Here is an 18,271-nt window from a genome sequence, read left to right on the forward strand (position 1 = left end):
AAGAACCTTCCTGGCTCTATTTCATACAGGGTTGGGAATATGGGATGTGGTTCTAAAGGACTGTGTCTGTTTATACACGGATACAAAACACATGCACGTGAGTTCCTCTTGAATTCTGTGCAAACTATGGTCTCCTTTTCCAAAGCACACGTCTGGGGAGGCCTAGAGGGCTAACAACGTGGTGATTCTGCTCGAGTGATGGGATCCTTTAATGGCTTGTCACTGAGGATTGTTGAGAGGTAAAGTGTTGAGAGGTCCAGGTAATGCCACAGACAACATAGCCATCTATGACTGTTACCCCAGTCACAATGACAGAGATAGCTTCTATTTTCTGCTTACCCTGTATCACGTGCTAGGTTCTACTTTCTTCCAGCTAAGTCTTTTGATTCATCTAGTTATGCTAGATTCTAAAGGTTATCATTCCATTCCATGGATGAAAAAATTAGCCTAGAGAGGTTGAGTAACTTGGCCCAAGGTAACCCAGTTAATAAAACTCAGAACCAGAGCTGGGATTTGAACCCAGATCGTGAGACTGGGACAGCCCAAGGAAGCGCCCACTAAAGTCACAGGGCTGTGGGTTAGTCACAATGCCCAGGGATCAGTTAAGGAGGGTTTAGTGATAGATGAGGGTTTAGAGGTGGAGACAGGACGGGAGGTAATTTAGGTAGAACTGGAGAGGAAGGACTGCTTTTGGGTGGGTGGAAATGAGGATGAACCAGTCACTGTCACATGAAAGGATTCCCCCTCCCCACCCCAATCCCTCTGTCTGACCCCCGAGACAATGTGTAGCATTTGGAGAGGATGCCCTAGCCTAGTGGTTCTCAACACGAGGAAAATTATGCAGTTCTTTAATGGACTTCGCTCTGTTATGGCAGTCCCCCAACCATACAATTGTTTAAGTTGTTTGCATCGCTAACTTCATAACTGTAATCTTGCCACTGATAGAAATCACATCTGATATGTAAGCTATGAAAGGGTCATGTGGCACCCCCCCCCCCCTCAAGGAGTTGCAACCCACAGGTGGAGAAGCACTGGCCTAGAGTGGGAGGAGGGTTCCTGGGCTGTAGGGGAGTAAACAGGATGGTGGGAGTGCCAAGAGCCAGATAGAAGAGGGCCACTCCACATGTGACCTTGGGCTGAATGTGGAAGTCTTGACTGTCATGGGTCATCCCTCAGGAGAATGAGTGGCCCTGGGTGTGGATCGAGATTGTGTTGTCCTCTTCCCTGCTTTGTGATGGGATCTGGGGCCCACCCGAGAGATCCCGTATTTTGGAGAAAAGCACTACTTCAGGCCAACTGCCTTGATGAACCTCAGCCCAGCCTCCATGTGTGCACCCGCCAGCCTGTAACTGACAGGAAAGAGAAAGATGCTGTGGGTCTCAAGAGAGGATATTCTGGAAGGCTTGATAATCAGAACCCATTGTAAAACTGTGTTTTCAGTTCTACCATTAAAATTTTTGTTCCAGTGGAAAACATTTGTAGTCTGTCCCCTGTGAGCAGTGAATCCTGTGCGGAGTTCTAAGAACCTTAAAATAGTGTGGAATGCTTGCTAGGCGATGAGGCAGGGATGTAGCTGGTGACAATGGCTATATGTAGGCAGGACCAGCCTCAGAGAGGGACACTGTGGCTCTCAGAGCTTTAAGACAGTTCAAGAGAAGGTTCTAAGTGGTCCTTAAACTTAAGACACTTCTCCCAGCAGAGTGGTCGGAGTGCCTTTAATCCCAGGACTCTGAAGTCATAGGCAGGCAAATAAATCTCTGAGTTCTGGACCAGCCTGGTCTACAGAGCAAATAACAGGACAGCCAGGACTTCATGTAGGAAACCCTGTCTCAAAACACCAAAATGAAAAAAAAAAAAGACCTCTACCTAGAGAAATGTAAATTGAAATGAATGTTTTTCTCTATTGACACTATATTATGCACAAATCAATAGTGGACTCTTTCAACCCACGGGGTAGTAGGCCCTCTATGCAGAGTAGTAGTAGTGGTAGGCAGAGGGGATGTGAGCTGGCTGTAAGAGATCATGCTTTGGTTTTTTTTCTGTCCATACTACAAATACACACAGTGTTTGGCTTTCTAATTTCCCACTGGTACACTGAACTATTTCCCCAGCAGATGTACCTGTAGATATCTGTACGAAATGAACTGTGCCCAAGGTGATTCATAGTTACATTTTTATAGCAGCAAAAGATTGGGAGCAATTTTGTGAATGGAAGATCGATTCAGTAAATGATGACACATGGTTCAGCTGGCTGGATGTGGAAAGGAAAGAGGACTCACACTGTGTGCATGCACGGACAGATTCAGGAATATATTGTTGAGATCAAAGCAAAGTACAAAAGCACGACACTGTTTGCCTAAGTAGAGTGGGGAAGGGACGAGGAGATATTTATCCAAACTCCTTAGCCACTAAGAAGTCTATGAAAGTGGTGCTCTTGTAACCCAGATGTTTAAGTTATGGGATATCAGTGGCCTCAAGAGTGGATAGGGTTGGGGTTGGGGATTTAGCTCAGTGGTAGAGCGCTTGCCTAGGAAGCGCAAGGCCCTGGGTTCGGTCCCCAGCTCCGAAAAAAAAGAACAACAACAACAAAAAAAGAGTGGATAGGGTTTGTGGAGGGACGATCACAGAACATAGGCAGCTCATGCTTGTCACAGCATGCCAAGAGACTGAATTAATAGGACAGTTTAAATAAATTCAGGGAGGAGTACACCTACTAAATGGTTGGCATAGACCAACAAGATGGCTCTGTGGGGCAAAGACATAGTGCGATCTAAGTTCTATCTCTGAATCTACATAAAGATAGAGGGAGAGAATTAACTCCACAGAGTTGTCCTTTGACCTCTACTTATATGCTGTGGCACACGCGCACCCACCCACACACATAAACACACAAACACTAATAATAAAATATATAAAAATGCTGGGCCAGCACTTCACAACTGGCTTGATGACAGCCCCACCTTAGGACTGTCATTAAAGGGATGGGAACAGCTGCCCAGTGGTACAGCTGTGTGGAAAGGGATTTTGGGCACCAAAGGGATGGAATGGCAGGCTCAGGGACATGTAAAGTTCTCATCCAGGGTGTAGGTGCCAGTGTGGGCTACAGGACAAATCCCAGGAGCCCTGGTGTGTAAAGAGAAGCTACTGGAAAGAGGGTGTGGCAGAGAAGTCTCATTCCCTGGTAGTGGCAGCTGAGGATAGAGATGAGTATATTTGAGGGAGCTAAAAACCAGAACAGGGCATTTTGAGAGCAGGTGTTAATGACCTTTGGGTCTGCTAATCTTTGGCAATGCTATACCAAGCACATGATCTTTGGCAGTGCCAGGCAAAGACAAAACATACGTCCATGATTTTTTTTTTTTCCTCCCTTCAAACTCCTGAAGACCTTTCCCCTATTCAGGATCTCCAGAGTGGGCTGGAGCATTTGGGAACTATAATTGTTGAGGATGAAGTGGAGGTTGCAGGCAGCTGCCTTCAGAACAAGTTGTTCCCAGGAGGTTGACAGACTGGTTTGTAATCAGATAAAGGCTGAATCCTTCAGAAACTTCTGGTTCCCGGCAGCTGCCATTATACCCCAGGCTCTGCCACAAAGGTGAAAGGGGCTGGGAAGAAGGAACAGGGACTTAGGAAGAAGGAGAAGAAGCCTGGACATGAGTCGGAGCCAATCCCTGTGAGGAGGACTGCAGCTTAGAAACAGGCTCAGACAGAACTAGAGTCCATCTGACTTTGCCACTGTCCAAGCTAGGGTCAGGCTTATAAAAATAGGTAATGCTGTTGGCATGAGAAAGAAACCCTTGCTGTCTTATGGCTTTCCTAATACACTATCAGAAACCTGAGCTCTAGGCTGGTATGTCTTTGGGCTTTTGGTTATGATGCCACTCACCCTGGTTCACAGAAAAGACGTCCCTGGTCCTAGAAAAGGTGACTAATGATGAGAACAGCTGAGCACCAAATGGTAGCTCATAACCATCTGACATCTTCCGGCTCCATAGGCACCATGCAAAACACCCATACTAAATAAGTAAGTCAATATATAAACAAATAAACTGATCGATAGTCTATAAGTTACAGAGCTCTGTGGTTTGATATGAATACACAGCAATTGCATGGATCTGAGAATCAGCTTTGCAGAGATTTTCTAGTTTTTGGTTGTTATGATGGAATTGCTATTCGTTGCCTATTTCGAGCCCATGGTCTCCAGGGAACCTCTTGCCTTAGCCTTTTCAGTAGCGGAGGACTCTGGATTTCTCTTTGCAGATAGTAAGAACTCGATGCGTTCGCAAGCTTTATTTTTGTATTTTGATTTATGTACATGTGCACAAGCGTGCAGTGCCTGGGGAACCCAGAAGTCAGCATTAAATCTACTGGAGCTGCGATTGAAGGCAGGTGTGAGCATCCTATGTGGCTGCTGGGCACTGAATTCTGATCTTTGATCATCGAGCTATCTCTCCAGCCCCTGAGAATGAAAGACGACTAGATTTCTGTGAAGCACATGCCTGTTTTCAGAGCACAAAATTAATGTATGTATGGTAGTACACAAAACAAGATGGCTATGCGTACTTTTTCCTTTGACTCACTTAAAATTGTATTTACTTGCGATTTGTTTGTTTGTTGTATTTATGTGTGAGAATGCGTGCTAGGATACATGTGTGGACATCAGAGTACAACTTTGGGGAATGGCTGTGTGGGTTCTGGGGCCTTCAGGCTCTGTGGCAGATGCCTTTGCACACTGAGTTATTACTTGTATACCGAACTGCTATGGTGCTAGCCATTGCCACAGAGACTTTTATGTAACTCAAGATATACAGGTAGCAAAAAAGTATTCAAAGCAAAGGCTTATGATAAGCATGGAGAGATTAATTCTAAAGCAATTCATTCGTATGCTTATGATTTTATTATATATTAAAATTGAAAGCAAATTTTCTCGGGATGTGCTTATTTTTATATGAAGTATTGTAGCTATTTTTTTTTTGCTGGCTATAGCAACTTTAGTGTTTTCTAGCTGTGGTCAATATTTTAATTTCATAATCAGTAATGCTGCTTCACAGAAATATGTAGTAGAAAATGGTAAAGTATTACAATAATATAATAATAATAATAATAATTATTATTATTATTATGGTTTTTTGAGATAGGCTTTCTTTGTGTAGTCATGACTGTTCTGGAACTTGCTCCATAGACCAGGCTGGTGTTAAATGGTGAGATCTCCCTGCCTCTGCCTCCCAAGGGCTGGGATTAAAGGCGGTACCACCACCAGCCACCTGGCTGGTAAAAGTACTTTTAAAGCCATTGCAGAGGTTTCTGGAATGTTTCTTCAAAGTATGTGTGTGTGAGGGAGGGGGATGATAAGGGGATAGTCTAGGAGGACTTGGGGGAGGGGAAAGAATGTGATCAAAATATAAAAAACGTTAAAAAATAATAAAAAAGTAAAACTTAAGACGGAAAACCAAATAGCAGTTTTCAAAACCATACGTTTTAACCTATGATGTGGAAGGTTATATGAATTTAATACTTATGATGATAGAAAAGACGTTGTCTATGTTTCCCATATTTACGCCATTGTTTTTCTAAAGGGATGGAAAGCTCCGTGCTGTAAAGCACTGCACTTCATAACACACAGTAGGTCCGGCTCTGCATTCGGCATGTTCACGGGTGCTGAATGGAGACGTGTGTAGTACAAAGTTCAATTGTGTTCACGCTACAGGGAAACCATATGACGCTCCATGGGTAGACCCTTCCAGAAATACCTCGGCTTCTTTCTGCTTTGGACTCAAACTAAGTGTTGGCTCTTGTGCATTCAAAACCCTTTTTCTTTTGACAAACATTTTCCTGACGTGGCCCTGCTCCCAAACCCCCATTTAGTTCGACAGTCCATCACTATTTGAGAAACTGGAACCTGAAGCTGGTCATTGGTTTCCTTCCCTGATTTGGAAGGTGTGGGGCGATAGGAAGTGAGCTGTAAAGGTTAGTACGTGCATGTGTGGATGTGGGCCCCACAGGTTTGAATCTCGCTGTGACTATCACTAACCTCTCTGGCCCTCTGTTTAGTCGCTCTCTAAAATAAGAAGTCACAGTGATGTCTGTCTCACAGGATTGAGGTTGTTCCGTGAGTTAAATTATATAGAACAATTGAATGGTATACTTTGCAGCATATCAGCAAGATGGTAACCAGGATTAAGGGAAGTAAAGCCCTGAGTACCAAAACAAGGCTGAGAGAGTTGAGCTGAGGCCACTGGACATTCCTTATTATCAGGAAGACTCTCTGCTGTCACAACATAGGTGACTACCTACCGTTTCTCAACTTCTGGTCACATAGAAATGTGAGAAAGAATTCCTTTCTTCCTTCCTTTTTTAAAAAAGATTTATTTATTTATTATATACACTGTACCTGTCTTCAGACACACCAGAAGAGGGCATTGGATCCCATTAAAGGTGGTTGTGAGCCACCATGTGGTTGCTGGGATTTGAACTCAGGACCTCTGGAAGAGCAGTCAGTGCTCTTATCCACTGAGCCATATCTCCAGCCCATCTTTCTTTCTTTCTTTCTTTTTTTTTTTTCTGGAGCTGAGGACTGAACCCAGGGCCTTGCGCTTCCTAGGCAAGGGCTGTACCACAGAGCTAAATCCCCAACCCCGCTTCCTTCCTTCCTTCCTTCCTTCCTTCCTTCCTTCCTTCCTTCCTTCCTTCCTTCCTTCCTCCCTCCCTTCCTCCCTTCCTCCCTCCCTCCCCCCCTCCCCCCTCCTTCCCTCCCTTCTTTCCTTCCTTCCTCCCTCCCTCCCTTCCTTCCTTCCTTCCTTTTTCCCTTCCTCTCTCTCTCTCTCTTTCTCTTTCTTTCATCCTGGCTGTCCTAGAGTTTGCTATGTAGACCAGGCTAACCTCTAACTCAAAGATCCTCCTTGCCTCTGCCTCCCAAATACTGGGAGCAAGGATATGTACCACCATGCCCAGACTTAAATGAATGATCGGGATGCTCTTTCATAGTGATCCCTTGAGGGCCTTGGCCCTCCCTTCCTCTAATATAGAGGTCCAGCTTGCATGGCCAATGCTCTTGTGACTTTGCTGACCTAGATGTTACGGGGAAAGAAAGCAAATTTCTCAGGCTTCTCCTGGAAGCCTGTATGGAAGAGAAGCAGCAGGAGCTGCAGCGATCCCATAAAGAAGGGATAGAATAGAGGGATTCTGTTTGGAGTGGCCAGCTGACTGAAGAAAGGTCTCCACAATATATATATATATATCAATGTCATTTTGACTCAAGCTGGTTGTGACAGAAGCTTTCTGTAGGGGTGTTTTTGCTGGGGTAAGTGACCAAAGTTGAGTTTTAATAAATAAAGATGAATAAAGAGGGAGGGGAAGGTGGGAGGTTGGGGGTGGAGGCGGGGCAAGATACTCTCTGAGCCTGGACGTCATTCAGCATGATTTACACTGGGGGTTCCATTGTGCCCTTGGGCCCAGGCTCTATTTTGCCCCTTTGTTCCCTGTTCTATTCCTGGCTCCTCTCCCCCAGTTCTAGAAGCCAGCTTGCTGCAGCCCTAGCAGGGAAGCTTGCTGACTTCCTGGCCATCCCCACCCCTTCCCGGGTCCTGGATCCTGCTTCCTTTCTCCCCCCTCGACAGTGATCTCATCCCAGCCGGGAAATGGGACTCTTGTTGCCCCTGCCTATTTGCCCTGGCCGAATGACAGGGCTATCACGTGCCCTTGCTGGGATGCCAGGTGTCTGAATCGCAGGCAGAGGGCAAGGCAGGCAGAGGAGGGCATTCCTTTAGCCTGAGTTTTGTCGGTAGCTTGGCACAGGACCCCCTGCCTCTAGAAGTGACTCAAGAGGTTTTCTGCATGCCCTTCTAGTGGGCTGCTGAATCATGCTATGAGTCACACACACTACAGCTCTGTACTCAACAGTGAGCCCTTTGTGGAACCCAGATAGGCTTTCCTGATTCTTGGGGCATTTAAAGGCAATCCACACTGGCATTTGATGCTCTCTGCCCCCCTTAAGGACTCTTTTATCCTGATTCCTTTCCAGGCCTCTGCATGTGGGCTAGGGAATACGCACCTTCACGTCAGACTGCCAGCTACGATTCAGAATCCAAAAGTTCATTTCAAGTTAGCAGCTGGGTGACAGGCAGGGAGCCAGGGAGGTGATTAAGCAAGCTGGGGCAGGAGTGAAGTAGGGCAGATTCCTGGGCCCTGGGCGGGTCCCAGGAAGATCAGCCAACTTTCTTGTATCTGCTGTAGTTTGGGAGCATCCTGAAGCTCCCTTGAGAATTCAGTCTTTTTTTTTTTTTTTGAGGGAACAGGTGCAATAATTTTTTTTTATATTAATTACATTGTCCTTATGTCCTTATACCAATTTGGTGTTTGAAGAAGTGGGGTCTAGTAGGAGATGATACCAGTTCAGAGGCAGATCGAGAAGCAGAAGTCAGAACATCTAGAATTTGATGCGCAGACCTGCCTGACTCGGTTTAGCATCCCACCTCCAGCCCCCATGTCTGGTTGCGGGAGTCTCCCTCTTAAGGCACCTGTAGTACAGGAAACCAACTACCAAGGTGAAATACAAATGTCTTTAGAAGGCCTGGGCTCTCTGTGGGGCCAGCCTGCATGCTGAGTCCAATGCTTGCCTCTGGTAGAGGAGGGCATTCAACTGTTGTGGGCAGGGAGCTTGGCAGTGAGGACTTTTTAGGGTTTCTGTATCTTTCTGGTTCACACTGGACAGAGAGCCCTAGCTGACCCTGAGTGGAACGATGTTTGGTTGTATAGTTGTGCGAGCACAGGAGATGCTGCTAAGGTTTGGGCTCTGGAAATTTTCCTCTGCTTATGTGGCTTTGGTGGAGTCACCTCTGTGGGCTAGTGGTAGTTAGTTCTCAAGCCTGACCCATCCTTTGGGACTTAGTCTCTTTTATGGCTTCCTAGGTAAGGCTGATGACCCATGTGTTAGTGCTGATGCCAGCCACTTGTGGAAGTGGTCCAGTCTTTAGCCACTGCTTCTGCACTGGGGCCAGATGGGCTAGACCTCAAAGATCTGTAGGGGCAAGTTGGTAAAGAGTCGTCCCTTGAATTCATCTGGAAGCTCATGACTAGAAAGATGACTAGGAGGGCATTGTTCCCTTCTATAGAAGGTGATGAGTGAGCTGGAAACAGCTTTGGGTATGGATGGGCTTTGAAGGCAAGCATTGTGACTCGTAGCACAAAGGTAGATGGTGATGGGGAATTTCTAATAGGGTGTTGCTGTAGAACGAGGTTGTTACAAACCTTCTGATCCTCCCTTCCCTGCCTCCCTGGTGCAGGTGTAGGCAATGTCACCAGATTTCTGGGTTTGATAGACGCCTTCGGAGCTTTCTTGTGTCCGTGTTGATTGGTTTTCTAGAGGCATCATCTATTACTGTGGCGTTCCAATACGAATGGCCACTTGAGTCGTTTTTTCACAAACTCGGATGTACCACAGTTGCTTCTGTGACCTGGACCTACCTTTTATTTATTTTCCCCCCACCGGAGCTGGGGACCGAATCTAGGGCCTTGCGGTTGCTAGGCAAGCGCTCTACCACTGAGCTAAATCCCCAACCCCTGGACCTACCCTTTTGATCCTTCCCTTTTCTCTACCTACCAGCGTTCATTTTTAGTGACATTTAAAAATATTTCCCATTATGTTTATTTTATTTCTCCCTGTGTGAATTTGTGTGGGAGTGAGTGCATGCATTCGTTTGCTTATGCCACAGTGCACATGTGTAGGTCAGAGGACAACTTTCAGGACTTGGTTCTCTCCTTCTGCCTGTGGATTCCAGGGACTAAACTTAGGCTATTTGCTGGCCTTATCAGTTGGAAAACAATCGTCTGTGCCACACAAAGGAATGTATGAACGATGCGAAAATGACTCTGCAAGGTAATTTCTTTTTGTAGAATGGACATACCTGAACTCAGATTGGGCCCGTGAACACACATGGACCAAATGGTCTTTGTCTTTTATTCCTAACACAGGTAGTAATTATTTCCCATCTTATTGGTGGAAACTCAGTTTGATATGATTGGCTAATCAGCCTGATGGGCATGGAGGAGGTTCGGGGAATATAGACCTCTGTTGATTGAAGAAAGAAACATTTCTCACAGCAGCAAACACTTTTATGCATCAGGCCATCTTGCCTCCCCTTTAATAGCATGTTTAACTGAGATAGAGAGGGTTCCACCTCCCCTCTTTTGTAGTAGATTGGCTCATGTTCAACTCATTCATATTGACCATTCAACTCCCCAATTTCACCATTATATCCTTAGAAGACACAAAACAACAATGACAGGTTTCTTTCCTCATTGAACAGGAGAAGAAAGACCAGGAACAGTACTGGAATTTTTAATGCAAAAGCCTGGACTTCTGTATATGCTTATATTCAGAGGCAGCCCCTGTATACTATGTTTAGCCATTGGCCCTTAGTCTACCATTTAAATAGATAAGAAACGGTGCAAAAATAGAGAGAGGACTTATATTCCTTAGTGTGGTCACACTGGAAATAGGAATAAATAAAGGGTTCTAGTTCCCCCTCCGCTCCAAGACTGTCTCCTGGGACACTGACATGAGCTTCAGGTTTGAATGGAGAAAGTTTTGGAGCAAGGAGCAAGAAGGCCACACCATGATTAAGCAATCCTGGTCAAAGGGTGGTATGCTTGATCATTGTCTCACTATAGTTCTCTTAGGTGGTCCAAGAAAGACCTTAGCCACTGTCATTGCCGGATGGGCTCAATCTGTGTTATAGGAAAGGCAGATTACTTCTGTTGTGTTAGAAGGCAGCTCATATGCTGGGCCAACAGAGTCCCACGAGAAGAGGTTTATTAGGGGGAAGCGAGGAAGAGAAGAGGGGGTGAGGGGTTGGGGTGTCTGCCTTTTTATTTGGGCCACCACCACACACAGGTGTGTGTGTGTGTGTGTGTGTGTGTGTGTGTGTGTGTGTGTGTGTATACCATGGCAACAGACGCAAGAGGGTCCTTGTCGCCTAGGGTCATCATCGATGGATTCGGAGGCTGACTGCAAATGGCTTTGATGCCAACAACTTCTGCTCTGGATGCAGCCAGGGCATCATGGATATTTGCCCTCATCTGGTTTCCTTGTTCTTGGCATCCAAGATAACAGCAGGTTTTAGACAATGACCTAAGTCTATGTTGTTAACCTTGAAGGAGGAAGAGAAAGGGTAGACATACTCCTTGAGCTGCAGACATTTCTATATGTAGCGGTAAGCAGGTAACTCACAGTATAGGGAATGGCCATATGAAATGGGAAACAAGAATGCTAGGCTGTTACCCAATTTGTGGACCCACATGAGCTGTCAATAAATGCTTTTATTTTATTTTATTTTTATTTTATTTTTTTTAGCCAGAGCCACTTCTTAAGCATCTGTTTTAGCTCTAGTTCTGACTTAGGGAAGGGCACGAAGGTGAAATAGCTTTCTCATGGTCACAAGGTGACAGAGGTGGAATGTGAACTCTGGTAGGCTTTTGAACTTGCTTGTCTCCTTGCTAGTTTGCATCGTTTTCACTGAATAATCAGGAACCTAGCAGGTTCCCGAAGAGATATGCACCTCTGCTCTCCTGCATGCTCTGTATAGGTCTGTATCCCACGAGGATGCCCACTGGTCCATCTGGTGTCTAAATGCTCCCCGTTTACACTGTGCAGGGACAGGGCCATTCTGAAAAGAAGGATCAGTATGAAAGTGCGATCTATACCTATTGTGTTCTGGGAGGTGAATTTTGGGTTTGCTATTCAGCTAACCTGTTATAACATCAATTTCCTTGTCTGTCAAACAAGGGTGATATCATCTAGGTCAAAGAGAGGAGAGTGAGGTTCTCATGCTTGAAATGCCTGGTACCCAGAGGCCCTTGCAAATCCTTGCTTCTTTGTCCCTACAAGTAGACAAGCTGAGTCACAAGTCCTGGAGGAGAGTGCTTTCTCTCCCTTCTTTACCTGTGCCATCTTGTCCTCCTTGAGCTTATATTATCGGGGTGTGGTGAGCCTCAGGATTAATGCTGTTCTGCCAAGAAATATGTGACATCAAACCCTGTGAACGCCAACTTTGACCCTTGAGTCTTAGTACTGGCTAACAGCTGCCAGTGGTGACAGGAACTGGGAATGCTCCAGGGGATACAGGGAAGGCAGCGTGTGAAGCTGGGCAGGGCTATTTCCTGGAACCATCAGGAAACTTGGCTCCTGGGTGAGCCTGTGTAGGAGAGAGCAGGTTTGGTGGCAGATATGGGGCTGCCTGAAGCAAGGCTTTTCTTGGCAGAGCTCGAGTGCCAGTTGTGGGCGCTGGGGTACTGCATGGGACCAAGACAGGCTGCTCCATTTCCAGCCCAAAGCCAGCTTAGCTGTATACAAATGGAATTTCAGCATTTGGGAGACTTCAGGTATAAGGATGGTGAGGCCAGCTTGGGTTTCTATCTCCATAAAGATATGATGTCAGTTATGACATCCTCCAAAAACCAAATGATGGGCTAAAGGTTTCTGATTGGTGCATTTAGGAAAGGGTTCCTGAGAACCTTGAAGCTGGGTAAGTACCTCAAGAGACTGGGCAGGTAGCTGTGGCTAGGTTTTCTTGTAAAGAAGAGGTCAATGGCTGAGAGTTCTCTGCTCTTGTCCACTTGGGCCATCTAAACAGATGGTATTTCTCCCTTGCTGTTTGAGCATCTAAGGGCCAGGGAACTTCTCACAGTATCTATTTTTTTTTTAAAGATTTATTTATTTATGATATTTAAGTACATGTAGCTATCTTCAGACACACCAGAAGAGGCATTGGATCTCATTATAGATGGTTGTGAGCCACCATGTAGTTGCTGGGATTTGAACTCAGGTCCTCTGGAAGAGCAGTCAGTGCTCTTAACCACTGAGCCATCTCTCCAGCCCCTCACAGTATCTATTAAACAGAAGCATGTATCTGCTCTGCTGCCCACACATGATAGAATTTCACTGTGAATTCTCACCACCTGCCTTGCCTCTACTGGATCGCCACCTATCAGGGTGTTTGGAGAGGTGATGAGTCTTCCTTCTAAATCTTGTTTCTTCTGTGCTCGTGCACATTATACTTGTACACTTGTATTTCATGTTCTTTTTCTTCTCCTACTATAGTTTGCTCTACCCAGTCATCTTTCTATCCGGCCACCTTTCCACCCACTCAGTCTTGCATATAGCTGTGCTTGCGTGTTAAGAGCTCCTTCTCACAACCCAGCCCTAGGGACAGAAACACAGGATGCTTTTCCTCACCTGTTGTAAGAATCATAGTTGACATGGTCATAATAGAAGGTGCATTAGCAGGAGTAAAGCATAACCTTTTATTTAGGAGACTGAACTCTGGCCTTCACATCTGCTAGGCAAACACTCTACCACTGAGCTATACTCCCAATCAAAACAAATGTAGTTAATTAAACTTTTATATGATATGGGGAACCTTTAGAAATGAACAGCCAAGGTCACAAAGATTTGGAGCAAACTACTTTTATCCTTTGGCTAGAAATGGTATACACAGCATTGTTGAAATGTAACTGGACAGAAGTATTTGATCTAATGACCATGGACCAACATGTGAGACATTGGAACCTGTCACCTCATATCTCTCTGACCTTTCTGCATATGTCTTAGTTAGGGTTTCATTGCTGTGAGTGACCACCATGACCACAGCAACTCTTATAAATGAAAACATTTAATTGGGGCTGGCCTACAGTCCAATATCATCATGGTAGGAAGTATTGGAGTACACAGGCAAACACGGTGCTGGAAAGTTCGCTGAGAGTTCTATATCTGTATTCACAGGCAGCAGGAAGAGCAGGCTACCGGGCTTGAGGTTCTGAAACTAACCCCAGGGACACAGTTTCTTTGGCAAGGCCACAGGTCTTGAGTCTTTTAAATAATGCCAGTTGTCCTGAACCTCTTGAAGTCACAAGCCACTACGCATATGTTGCTTCCTTCTAGGTGTGGGCTGGACACCTCAGAAATGAGGGTCTTAAGAGGGTAAGTCAGAGAATTCATGGTTGTTCATGAGACAAAAGACAAATGAAGTTAGAGTGGCCTGCTGGATTTTTATGGTCGGCTCTTAGGAAACAGGGCTTTTAGGTCCTATCAGCTGCCTTGAGGAACAGGAATCCTATGGGTTTCTATGGGCCAAACTGTGGGAGAATGAAACAGCCAACGGGGCAGGGAAAGGTCTGCAGTACCTTACTTCTTAGGCTTTCTAGACTCCTATAGTGGAAAGCATTCAGCCTGTCAAAGCTGGAATATGTTCTCTAAACCTCCTTCTACTTAACTACCTTTCTACCTAGCCACTGTTCCACCAAATCACTCTTCCACAAAACTGCCTATTCATCTAAATATCCTTACACAAGACTGATTCCAGTAGCCATTGACAATTATTGTCTGACCCTACATACTTGGCACTGAATAAGAGCCCATGTGTCTCTGAGACTCATAGGGGTGAGAGATGCAGATTTAGAACTGAGTCATCTAATCATCATTGTATTAAAAAGGTATATGAATGTGTGTTCAGCTTGGAGGACCTAGAACAATCCCTTAGACAACTACTTGAATCAAGTCTTACATAATGAGTTGGTTCTGTGAGACTGTAGGGGGTCAGGGCCAGAAGGCATAATTCCATAAGTAATTGATGGGTCAGGCTGCAGGCCTCTCAAAAGATCCTTGTTAAATTGCCAGCTTGTCAACCTAGTGGCCCGTGTTCTTTCTAATACTTAGCTTACTGCTGTCCTTTCCCAAAGTGAAGTTTGGTTGAACTTGTACCTCTGTCCCCAGATCTCATCACAATGTGGTAGGACACAGCTGTCATACCAACTATGTGCCCAATGGTGTGCAGTGCTCTCTGATCACACTCTTGCACACCATTGAGAGTGTGTTTAAGGTCTTCTGTCACCTAACAATTGAGAATTTTGTTAGAGGGAATCACGGCTTCTTTCAGTCAGTCTTGTAGAAACAGATTTGTTTCCAGAGCCATAGTTCAAACTTTACTAATGATGTGACCCCTTAATACAGTGCCTCATGTTGTGATGACCTCGCACTCAAGTTATTTTTGTTGCTACTTCATAACTATAAATTTGCTGTTAGGGATGTTAATGCAAACATTTTTGGAGATAGAGGTTTGCCAAAGGGGTCACACAACCCACAGGTTGAGAAACACTGGCCTAGAGCAAATCCCAATCTTTGACTATCCTGATGTCTTTCACTTGTGACAGTAATCATGGTAATCTTGGTTCTAGATGGCCTCATATTTCAGGCCAGTGCTCTATGACTGAGCCCTAGATCTGGTCTATATTAAAAAACATTGTAATTGTTATTTATTATTATTTGCATATCTGTACCTAGGCCTGGTTATGAGGGTCAGAGGTATTAGTTCTCACTTTTCACCTTTATGTGGGTCGCCAGGATTAAACTCCCACCTTCAGGCTTGATCTGGAAAGACCTTTAATTGCTGAGCTGCCTTACCAGTTGCCAATATCATATGGTTTATCATCGTGTAACAATCTCCTAATGACAGTCAATGGTTTCAGAGACTTGAGCTGTGCGTCTGTGTTCTAACTTATACAGAAGTGGTACTTCAAATCTAGTTTCTTTTTAGGAATCAGAAGCCAAACAGCTGCTCCTGCCAGGAGCTGCTGTAGGAATGAGCAGGTGAGAATCCCCCTGACTCCTTATGTGGGACCAGTTATGCAGTAGGTATTGGATGCATGCTGCTGCTGTTGCTGCTGTTACTGCTGCTGCTTGCTCTGGCAGTACCAGCTGCTATCATCATGAGCCACATTAATGCTTCTGTTGCTGGGTAGGCAGACTTCCTTCCACCTTATACTGGATCTCGCGCACGCGAGCTTGCGCACCCCCCCCCCCCCATTTATCACACATAGCTGTTTTCTCTCTGACAGAGATGCTATTCCCCAAATATCTACATGTTTAAGAGGCCTTCTTCCTGCTGCCTGTTTACTTAGGAGAGGTTTCTATCGTAGCCACTCCTTGTTATGTGTGTGGCGGTGGGCTGGTAGGGGATGACTTTATATGCATGAGCATTCTAAGTAAGGAGGAGACCCCGGCAGGAAGAGCTTAATTTGATAGGCAGATTCACTAGACAGCAAACTAACAAAGAGAGTTAGGAACTAAAGGAAGGAGAGCCCTCTTACTTCATGATAAAGTGTCTGCAGAGGCTGCAGCTTTTCCTGTTTGTCACCTGTGCATGCTTTTGTAAATCCTCATTTCCATCCGTGGTGTTAACGCCCCCTCCTCCCACCGCCATCCCAAGGGTTTATAAGACCTTCTGATCCACTTTTGCTGTTGTTGGGGACCGAGGAGTGCTTTTTGTTAGGCCTATTGTTCCAGGAACCGATGCATCCAATTTCTATGGGGAAATATCTTTAGAATTCTGCATCTGGTTGTAGGACCAAAGACTGTGCTTTGCAAGTGAATGTGAGGATACCTTCCCCTTCTATCCCTACCCCGCCTCCACTCTCCCCATCCAATCTGCCTATCCACCCAGGAGCTGTCAATTTTAAATATTCTGCAGGTAAGGGGCCTTTCTCCCTCACTGTTTTCAGACACAAAAGCCTTCTCAAGTTTTGTTTTTTGTTTTTTATAATTAAAAAGAGAGAGAGACTTTCTGGGAGCTCCACCTCCAAGCTCTACTGTAGCTTCTGGGTTATGGGGACTTCCTCATGGCGCTGCTTTCTCTGGTGAGTGTATGGGTGTTTGTACCAGTGCCCAGCCCCTTCTAGAGGCTTCCTTCAGCCTGCTTCCTGTGTAAGGCCAGCTGCTTACACAGAGCCTGTTTGAGAGCTGACCTCAGAATGGGAAATGACTTGCTGGCAGCCATGCAGCCTTCAGGTAGCTTGCTAGTCTCACACTCACACAGGTGTCTGGGCGCCTCTTTCATCTCCGGTCTCTTTGCACCTGGGCTCATGACTTTTCCCTGGTGCCTCCGGTAAATGGAGGAAAGGTCACCTTCTTGAGGGTGTAGAGAGATTGACGGGAAGGTTCGATTAGGCTTCCAGGTGAGACTCTAGTGACAGCTGGTTTCAGCCTCCCCCTGGCCAGGTCTGTCCCTTGAATACCTCGTGGCTTCTAGGCCTGCCTAATGAGAACACTGCTTGCATGACTCCAGGCCCTGTCCTGTTGGTATAGAAAAGAGTGTGCAGGAAAGAAAGGCTCCAGGCTGGGGTGGGGTAGCGGGCTGGTAGGTGACATGGGGAAGTCAGAATGCTTGGTTTTCCATAGGGGGGGGCAAAGTGGAAGACAAAGAGAGTGGAAGCATGGTGCAGGGAAGGGAGCTTGTTGTCACTCCCTGCTCTAAAAGTTTGAGCATAATACCCGTCTCTTGTGAGAGCCTTGGCCTCCTTCCTGCTTTTTGACGGAACCTCCGAGATCCATCCTCAGGTTCATGACCAAGACTCAGTGATGGATGATCCTTTTGAACCCTTGCCAGTGTCCGATGGGTATTGATTGCCTTTCCTGTTTCTCTACAGAAGAGACCTGTGCTGAATGAGTTTTCCCCTTCTCTCCCCCTTCCCCCAATTCTTCCTTGTCTGTCTCCTTGCCTTCCTGTCTCCCTTCTTTATTGGAGTATAGGCACTGTATATAGCAGTAAGTTCTCCAAGGACATTTGCAGATTCTCAGTGTTAGGGACTGATCCTAGAGTCTCATGCATGTTAGACAAGTACACTGAACTTACGCCACCCAGCATTCCTTCCATTTTATTGGAAACAGTGGCTTGCTGAGTTGGTTGACTAGGCCTGTCTTTGTACTTGTGATTTTGTGCCTTGTCCTCCAGGCTTCTGGGATTACAGGCCCACACTAAGAACATTTTCATACGAGTGTATGTTTGTGGCCCAGTATTTCCAAAATTGGAAAATTCTCTTTGAGAATGCAGGTCCTCTTATCCCTCAGAGTACCAGGTGTAGATGGTGTCTGTGTGCTGGGAGGGGCTCTACTAAGAAACGTAATGCAAAAACAGACTAGACGGTTCTCCTGTGGTCCAGAAAGGGCCATGGAGCTTACAGTACAGTGGGGTGTCCGGCTTCATCTGGAAGGTAGCATGAGGTCACCACACTCCAGCAAAGGTTAGGACCCTGTGAATAAAGAGGTCATTGGAATCATCCAGAATTTGATGGAACTATGGTGAGTCTTGGTTTCAAACTGCGAATTGGAGATGCCAGTCTGGATTTTGATGCTGAACAATATCCCTGGGCCTCAAATAAATGTGATTAACGGCATTTTGTTTTTCCAAAATGTTTATCTCCAGGTCTGTGGAACATTCCAGGGCAA

General features: G+C 45.7%; 1 long non-coding RNA gene across 25 annotated transcripts in view; it reads left to right on the forward strand.

Annotated features, from left to right (window-relative positions):
* Positions 1-18,271, forward strand: part of Pvt1 (Pvt1 oncogene) — a 221,359-nt gene that overhangs the window by 37,677 nt on the left and 165,411 nt on the right. Inside the window, 1 exon segment of one of the 25 annotated variants that reach the window (NR_202063.1) lies at positions 15,585-15,637. This is a non-coding gene — a long non-coding RNA (Pvt1 oncogene). 25 annotated transcript variants of the gene reach the window in all.

The sequence above is a fragment of the Rattus norvegicus genome, chromosome 7 (assembly GCF_021556685.1).
Source record: "Rattus norvegicus strain SHRSP/BbbUtx chromosome 7, alternate assembly SHRSP_T2T, whole genome shotgun sequence".
Lineage (NCBI taxonomy): Eukaryota > Metazoa > Chordata > Mammalia > Rodentia > Muridae > Rattus > Rattus norvegicus.